Genomic DNA, 9,581 nt, shown 5'->3' with positions numbered 1-9,581 from the left:
GAGTATTTCTGAATGTGATTAAAAAACAAAAACAAACAAGCAAACAAGAATGATAAGAAAGTTAGGAGTCCCATTTGAGTGTCGCTCAGCAAGTCATATAAATAAGTTTTTATTTCTGAAGATATACTCACTATGTTGATTGGCTGTTTTTCTCCCTTTGATTATCATCCGAGATAGGGTGTAAAAGAGTTATTTAATAGAAGACAGATTACTTCTGAATTACACAGAAAAATTATATCCCACAGAGAATCAAGACACATCACCATTATTTTGAGCCCTGCTAATGCTATCCCACTCCTAATGCTAGATTTAACTTCTATTTTTTTGTAGTCTCATATTCCACATATCAAGAATAGAAACCAGCATTATAACCTAATGACTTCAGTTTATAAAAGTCTATAGAATAAAAAGTTCAGTTCAAATATTGCGCTCCTATTTTTATATGCTTATATTTTCTCTTACGATGATATTATGTTCTATTTTATGGATTTTATAAATTCTATTTTATTCATTGCTTTATAAGTTTTGACTTGTCTAATTGTTAACTCACATAAATATTTTATTAATTCAATAAATATCTATTATAAGTTGACACTATTTTAGGCATAATGTCAACTTATTAAAACATCTATTAAGACTCATAAATTTTATATAAGCAATAAACTAAATAATGTAAATTCATGATATGTCAGACAAATATAATGCTGTAAATTAAGAGATAAGAATATTGCTTAATATAAGTGCTCCTAGAATGGACAGGGATTCTGAATTAACAACATGTTATCTAAATTCCAAAGGAAGAACCCATATGATGTCTTGTCAAAGAATATTCAATACCAAAATAATAATAAATACAAAATCCCAGATTGCTCCAGAAAGGAAAATCAAATCAGAAGTTAACAAATAAGAAAGGAATGATCGAAGGCAGAAGAGAAAATGGTAATGAAACAAAAAAGTTTAAGCTAGAAAGAATATATACTATAAAATCTGGTAAAATCTCTGTGATATAATATTTCATTTAAATAACAGAAGTTTGATTACTTCACTAATCACTATCTCAAGATAAACACAATAGATCCCTTAGTTTGTTCAAAAAACTTAGTAACACATAGAGAGCTTTTTAAAATAATAGTCACATGCATGATTAAAATATATGTGTTGACACATTATAAATATGCATTTTCTCTGTTAATGTAGAGAATATGCTGACACAGAATACTTTTTCTATCTTTGGGAAGGTTATATGAGCCAAGTAGGCACATGCTGATAACAAATAACTGATCCAACTTGACAGTTATTTTTTTCAATTTACACCATGTAATTTTTCAAAAAAATAGTATGTCAAAGAGGCTCCATTAGTGTCAGGTAAAGATTCCTAACCAGTAGACATTTAACTTATTATAAAATAAGTAATCTTAAATGGGAAACTCCTACTACAAATAAATTGTAATTTTTAATCTTATCTATGTTTTTTTCTTTGATCCTGGTTTTCTAAAAACTCCTTTAAGCTGTAACTTTGATAAATCTAATGTCTGCTAGTCCCAATAGAGAATAGTAAGAAAAATGTATCACTCTACTTTCTGATTTATGTGTTTTTACTAAGTCTTGATTTATTGGGAGTTAACTAAACTAAACTTACATGGTCATGTTCTTTAAAAATAACACTTTTACTAAAAATAATTAAAATTTTACTAATATTTTTATAGAAGTTTACTCCAAATTAAATGTACTCTTTTATTTCTATTTCACACCTCTAATTCTTTTCTTTCTTATTTCTTCCCTACTCTCTTTCACTCTTTTATTCCTCCCAATTTTTTTTCTCTTTCTCAAAGAGAATGGGAAGATCAGGTAATTTGGTAAACATAACTGAAAAAGAAATAAAATATTTAAATTTTATTTTCTTTATAAACAGAATGAAAATGATTTTATTAATTATATATATTACAAATGAAGAATATATGTGTCTTATGACTAAAGTGTGCAAGCATTAGCATCATCTGCATTTTTCCTTAACTATGAAATTGACATACTTTACTTAATATGAATATATTTCACAATGTGACTAAACACATGCAATATGTCAGGTAATGTATTTTCTATAAATTTGAAATATGCATGCTGCTAAATTATAAGAAGATGAGAATAGATTTGTTTTATTGCAACTATATAACAATGACTAAAACTATGTCAGATTGATAATGGCATCAAGGTTATAAATATACTTGCGTTAGACCGCGTCTGGTAATTTTTAGGACTTATTTTTGTCTATGTGCTCAGGGGTCATCCTTGCAGTGCTCAGGCTATCACTTATAAATGGGACTGTTTGTAAAGCAAATGTCATAACCCCTATACTAACTCTCTGGACCAATATATTACATTTATTTCCTCTTTTTTTGGGGGGGGCACACCGGTGACACTCAGAGTTGCTACTGGCTCTGCACTCAGAAATAGCTCCTGGCTCGGAGGACCATATAGGATGCTGGGAGATTGAACAACTATCCATCCTAAGTCAGCTGCATGCAAGGCAAACACCCTACCACTGAGCTACCATTCCAGCTCAATCTAATACATTTAAAGTGAACATATATATTGAACAAATGTGAAAATATAGCCTATATATTCAATTATATAAATAAAATATTAAATGTACTTTTTAAGTGAGACAGCTAAATTAATTATTTAAAATAAATGTCCCAAATATAAATCTCTTCATCTGAAACTTAGAAAACTTAGAAGTAAACTTAGGAAACTTAGGAAAAACTTAGGAAACTTAGAAGTAAAAATCCAAATACAACTAGTCATGTAGGTTTGAGTTGGATAAAATTTATAAAGAATTGGATTAAAATATTTACATGTCATTTATCTGTTCAGGGACCTCTAAACTCCAAATGTTCATTGCTTGTCTCAAGTTTAAGATAGAGAACTAAAATTTTAATTTTTATCATTTTAAAATTATTATATGTAGGGGCCGGAGAGATAGCATGGAGGTAGAGCATTTGCCTTGCATGCAGAAGCATGGTGGTTCGAGTCCTGACGTTCTCATATGGTCCCCCGAGCCTGCCAGGAGCAATTTCTGAGCATAAAGCCAGGAGTAACCCCTGAGCACTGCTGGTTGTAACCCAGAAACCAAAACAACAACAACAAAATATCATATGTATATTCATCCCTTTAATTTTTCAGTGAAATTATAAAATATATACAAATATAAATAGTCAAAGGCCTTTCAGACCATAAGAATTAAGCTTAGCGATTTTTATAGCAGGCATTAAATTAGCAAAGACAAATTTCTTGTGATTGTTTAAGGTCATTAAAAGTTTTCTCTTCAAACAAAACCACGCAACTTGAACTAGCTAGTCCTGCCTCCCAGTTAGAGGGGGAAATAAGGGAGGCACCAAGACCAAACAGGTGCAAGACTACTAAGCAGTAGGCTAGATACAGAGGGGACCACATATTCTAGCAGCCCTGGGGGTGAGAGAAGAGGATATGGGAGGTAGGACAAAAACGGAGGTCTAGGGAGGACAATTTGGTGATGGGAATCCCCCCCAATTCTATGTAAATATATACCTAAAATATTATTGTCAACAATATGTAAGCCACTATGATCAAAATAAAAATTATATTAAAAAAAAAGTTAAGGCCCGGGAAGGTGGCGCTAGAGGTAAGGTGTCTGTCTGCCTTGCAAGCGCTAGCATAGGATGGACCACGGTTCGATCCCTCCAGCGTCCCATATGGTCCCCCCCAGCCAGGAGCGACTTCTGAGCACATAGCCAAGGGTAACCCCTGAGCGTCAAACGGGTGTACCCCCCCCCAAAAAAAAAGTTCATGAAATGGCTGGAGTGACAGTACAGTGGATAGAACGCTTGCTTTACAAACAACAAACCCCATTTTGATTCCTGATACCCTACATGGTCCCCTCAATCCCATAAAGATGATCCTTTAAATTCAGAGACAGAAATAAGCCCTGAGCTTACAGATATGGATCCAACCCCTTTCCCACACAAAATAAAAGAGGTAATGAAGAAAGCAACAGTGGTGACAAATAATTCCTGAATGTCCATAAAAATACACTAAAAATAAATTTTTCCTAGAAAATAAAGAGGAATTCTATTATTTTATGATTACTATAAATTCTACTATAGAATTTGATCAAAATATTTGTATGTTATCTATCCTTTTGGTGACTTCTACACATCAAAATTTCATATAGGTTTAAGGTAATTATTTTAATTTATAATTAAATAACCATCAAGTACTCAAATACTTGACTTTATATATTAATATTACCTTGTAAACTTTTAGTCATTATATTTCATATACAGGCACTTAATTTTTATTCCTATGTACTTTATTAAAATACACTATTAACAGATGAATATACATATTAATTGCTAGTTAACATAAACATTCATGGACAGAATATTTGAAGAATTTTAGGCTATTGGTTGTTTATTATTATTTCATTAAATTAACTTTAAATTTAGTTACTCTAATTTCTTAGTGTCGCCCAATTTCTGACTTCCCTATTTCTTTCTAATGCATTGTCTATATTTTAGAAACTTTCAGATATTTTCAGTATCTCCTTTTCTAAGTTTACTTGCAATCATTCTTTTTCCCCTGAACAGCCTGAATAAAATCTCTTCAACAGCTCCTACAATTTTGAAAGAGGCCATTTTCTCTTTTCTAAAAACATGTATATACTTTAAAATATTTAATTTCTCTGTAGTCTGATTTCTTCTTTGTGGAAAAAGAAGAAATTTTGAGGCTTTGAAATGTATGTTATATAAAAAATGAAAATAACACTATGTAAGTTTCTCCCCCTATGTTGCTATTCTGAAATACAAAAACATTTATAGCTATTTGGTAGTAAATAATATTTTATACTTTATGTTTTCTCAATATTTTAACAGTTAGCTTTCATTCTTTAAATACCTTTTAAGAAACATATTTATTCTTAAATTGAATGGCATCAATTTTAATTTTATGCTTAAATAGTAAAACATTTACTTATTAAGTAAGCTTGTAACAGGAAAGTCTAGAAGAATATGTTTAATTCCAAGATATGTGTTTGTAATGAGTAAAAATAGATTATTTTAAACCAATATAGTAGCTGGATGAGGTAGTACTCATCATGTACACACATCTAGAATTAAGTAAACCCATGCAGTGCCACAATGTAAACTTGGCAAGTTGCCATAGAGAGAGCTCTATTAAGTGTATGTTTTGCATAATGAAGCTATGCATATTTCTCTGACTCATAGTGAAAGTACCATTGTATTTAAAAATCAAAGGTACCATTATTTTAAAGTAAAAAATAGCATTGATATAGTCGTATAACTAACTTGCTTTGGGCAATGTTGCATGATTGCAAGTAACAAATCTGAGCAGTGGCTTTAAAAACTAGTTCTGGTGGGCAGAAATATAATACAGGTATTAGACACTTACCTTCCATGCAGCTGTCCCTGGTTCAATACCATTGCAAATGGTCCCCCTAGAAGTCCCAGGATTAATACCTTAGCACAGAGCCAGGCAGGAGAATGACAACTAAAGACCACCAGGAGTGATCTAAGAACAACAAAATAAAGCAAGGTAGGGGTGGGTCCGGAGAGATAGCACAGCCGTGTTTGCCTTGCAAGCAGCTGATCCAGAACGTAAGGTGGTTGGTTCAAATTCCGGTGTCCCATATGGTCCCCCGTGCCTGCCAGGAGCTATTTCTGAGCAGATAGCCAGGAGTAACTCCTGAGCGCTGCCGTGTATGACCCAAAAACAAACAAACAAACAAACAAATAAATAAATAAATAAATAAATAAAAAGCAAGGTAGGGGAAATATAGACAGTAAAAGTTTAAGACAGCACTCTTGCAAGTATGGTTTATGCAGGTTTGATCTCCAACACCACAAAGTCCCTCAAGCATCATCATGTGCAGACTTGTATGCCCTCAAACATTGCTGGTATGGTTCGGTTATTCCATATGAATGAAGGCTATTTCATACTTAGACCTTCATATAGAATCTCTGCCCAGTCATCTAGTGGAGCCCTTGGGCTACCACTAGGAGACCCCCACACACAACTCCCCCCAAATAGGAGTAGGTAAAGAACAATTCAGAATATGAACAAAAAGTAGAATTGGTAAGGTATTTCACAAAGTTTGGCCAATGCTATGTTATGCCTCAGAAGCTAGAGACCTTGAGTTTGTCCAATAAAATAGGTGACTTAAATAGCCTAAGTGACCAAATACCATAAGATAATTAGCTCAACACCCCCACTGACCACTGACATAAATTCAATAAAAAATTCTCATCACTTCGTACTGTTAAACATGTGCAAAAGAGAAAACGTTTCTGCTTTTCTTTGAACTCCTGCTTAAGGAGAACCTGCTGCCCAAATTGGGAACTTTCACTTTTTCCTTTCTTTGCTCTTCTCCTTAAATGTTCTTCTTTCTTTTCTTTCTTTCTTTCTTTTTCTTTCTTTCTTTCTTTCTTTCTTTTCTTTCTTTCTTTCTTTCTTTCTTTCTTTCTTTCTTTCTTTCTTCTTTCTTTCTTTCTTTCTTTCTTTCTTTCTTTCTTTCTTTCTTTCTTTCTTTTTTCTTTCTTTCTTTCTTTCTTTCTTTCTTTCTTTCTTTCTTTCTTTCTTTCTTTCTTTCTTTCTTTCTTTCTTTCTTTCTTTCTTTCTTTTTTCTTTCTTTCTTTCTTTCTTTCTTTCTTTCTTTCTTTCTTCTTCTTTCTTTCTTTCTTCTTTCTTTCTTTCTTTCTTCTTTCTTCTTTCTTTCTTTCTTCTTTCTTTCTTTCTTTCTTTCTTTCTTTCTTTCTTTCTTTTCTTTCTTCTTTCTTTCTCTTCTTTCTTTGTCACACCTGGTGGTGGCACTCAGGGGTTACTCCTGACTTTGTGCTCAGAAATTGCTCCTGGCAGGCTCAGGGGACCATATGGGATGCCAGAATTCAAACCACAGCCCGTCCTGGTTGGCAACATGCAAGGCAAATGCCCTACAAGCTGTGCTCTCTCTCTCTCTCTCTCTCTCTCTCTCTCTCTCTCTCTCTCTCTCTCTCATCTCTCTCTCTCTCTCTCTCTCTCTCTCGCACCAAATACAATATTTTCCGAAGTCAGCCATTCTATCTCTGGCCCTTTGAGGATGCATGCTATAGAACTAACTTTTTCAGTCTTTAAACAATTAACAGGGACAGAGAATCTGAAAATTATAGACCTCATGATGTAAAAATTCTTGATGGTATTGAAGTGATTAGGATGCTTGCCTTGTATATATCAGCCGACCTAGGTTCAATCCTCAGCATCTCGTATGGTCTCCTAAGCTTGCCAGGAGTAATGCTTAAGTTCAGAGCCTAGAGTAAATAAACCTTGAGCACCACTGGGTGTAGCCCCCAAACAAACAGAAAAAAAAAAAGAATATAAATCGTGAGCCAGGAGGATGGCTCACAGAGGTAGAGAGCCTGCCAAGTACATGCAAATTCCCAGCATTGGATCCCCTGCATGGATTTTGGAAACTATCAGGCTCTGGTAAAAAAAAAAAAAGTATAGAATCACTAGTAGCTTCACTGATTGAACAATACAAGAAACCCCAACAGAAGCAAACAAAAGAAAATGGCACGCAAACCATAATAGTTACTCTGATTCAGGCATGAAAAACCTAACTTAAACAGGACTCTTTATACTAAAGAAGAATTACATAGAAGAATTACAGAGAATTTGCAGAAAAGACTTGTTCGAATTTATTTTTCTAAAAATAAAACTGGTTTAACCTGGCTATTTATGGAAGTAAAAGAAAATAATGCAACATTAATGAAGGATGTTTCATTTGTTTTAAACTTTAATTTAATGATATTATGAGAAAGATACATTAAGAGCAAATAACATTAACTGGAGAAATTTTCCATTGGGCATGAACTTTTATACCAATCAGGTGTGGAATAGTCATTAATATCCAAATGAATGGTTAAAGTTACCAAATTATTCTATTAAAAATTCTTGAAAATTAAGTTTAAACTTAAATATTTATACCAATGTATGTGTGTGTGTAATCAGTAAAGGTTTCAGCGTACTATAGAGGTAAAATATATCAATATTGACCAGTTGTCTAATGAAGACTTATAACACTCTCTTCTAAATATTTTTAACTTTTAAAACCAGGACTTTTGCTAATAAAAAACCCCACAGCGATGTTCAGATACATAGTTTTCAGAGTTGCACAATAGAAATTTTAAGAAAAAAAATGAGGGCAGGAGAAAAAAAATAAAATATTTAAATTATTTCATTTAAAGAACAGTGCTCATAGAAGTTTTTGTCCATTTTAAAATCAAACAAATATATATTTGGTGACTAAATTTTTTGTTAAATCTCATCTTTATGTCATATAATAATCCTTAATATTTTGATAACTTTAATAAGACCAACTCATTTTTAATAAGTAAATTTAGCAAATATTTCAATTGGCTTAAAATAAATAATTCCTTACCCAACGTTTAAAAAGAAACATGATTTAATTGATTTTAAATAGCTATTCTGATAACTAAGTTATTTTGATTTGCTATTCACTTTTAAATTTAAATTTATTTAATACAGTTTTTCAATTTAAAATGTTCTTTGTCTAAAATGTTTGATATTATTCCCTTTCACATTTTATATTTTACTCATTATGTGTTTCAATTTTTTCTTTTCATTTTTATTATTTTGGATCTTCTAGCTTTATTCTTATTTTATTTCAATTTTCTTTTACTTTGTTTTATTTTATTTTTTAAGTTTATTTTATTTTTACTTTGACTATATATACAAAACAGTACTTGTTTTCAAACTAAGCTTTCTCACTATAATCTTATCTTTTGTTCATTTTTATTTAAGAGTAATTAACTATGATAAAATTATTCAATTTAAAGATACAAATTTTCAGAATGTAATTTAATTAAAACAACAAGCACTGATATGTATCAGTATTTTGAAGTAAAGAAAATAAAAGTTTAGTAAAAATAATTATTTAAAATATATAAATTGAGTAGAAACTATTTCCCAACATACAGTACAAATATACAGAAAATGAAAATTTGCTAATTCACAGACATACAAAAGTCTAACTATTTTTGTTTTGTATATACTCTATTGTTATAAAATATTAGCCACTTAAAAAGACAAAACAGTAGTCTGAATATAAACATTCAAATTAAAAGTATGGTCAGAAAAAGAGAAGGGAATGGGTTACAGTTACCGTTTCAAAACTTCTGTGAATCTTCTTTTTTTGTAATTTGTTTAAGATTTTTTTAATAAAGTAAATCCTTAATCTTGCACGTCACACTCTTTTATTTTAAAACGATAATCCATTAGCAGAAAAAATTTTCCATGTAACTGCTAGGAGTCAAAGCAGGGGACAAGGAGCGGAGGTGGATGCCCACAACCAAGCTGATAACAGGATCTGCAGTTTGTCAAAAACCTTTTTGCTGCTCCACATTTTCTAAAAATGGAAAAGGTGAAGCTTTCACAAGTAGCGGGCTCCAAATAAATCTGTACGCCCAGCTCGTGATGCCAGCTTTTTTTTTTTCTTTCACATTTTAGGAAGTTCTACAATTGGCTGGTACCCACCC

The sequence above is a fragment of the Suncus etruscus genome, chromosome 1 (genome assembly GCF_024139225.1).
Source record: "Suncus etruscus isolate mSunEtr1 chromosome 1, mSunEtr1.pri.cur, whole genome shotgun sequence".
NCBI classification, from domain to species: Eukaryota; Metazoa; Chordata; class Mammalia; order Eulipotyphla; family Soricidae; genus Suncus; species Suncus etruscus.
Note: the sequence above shows the minus strand (reverse complement) of the source record.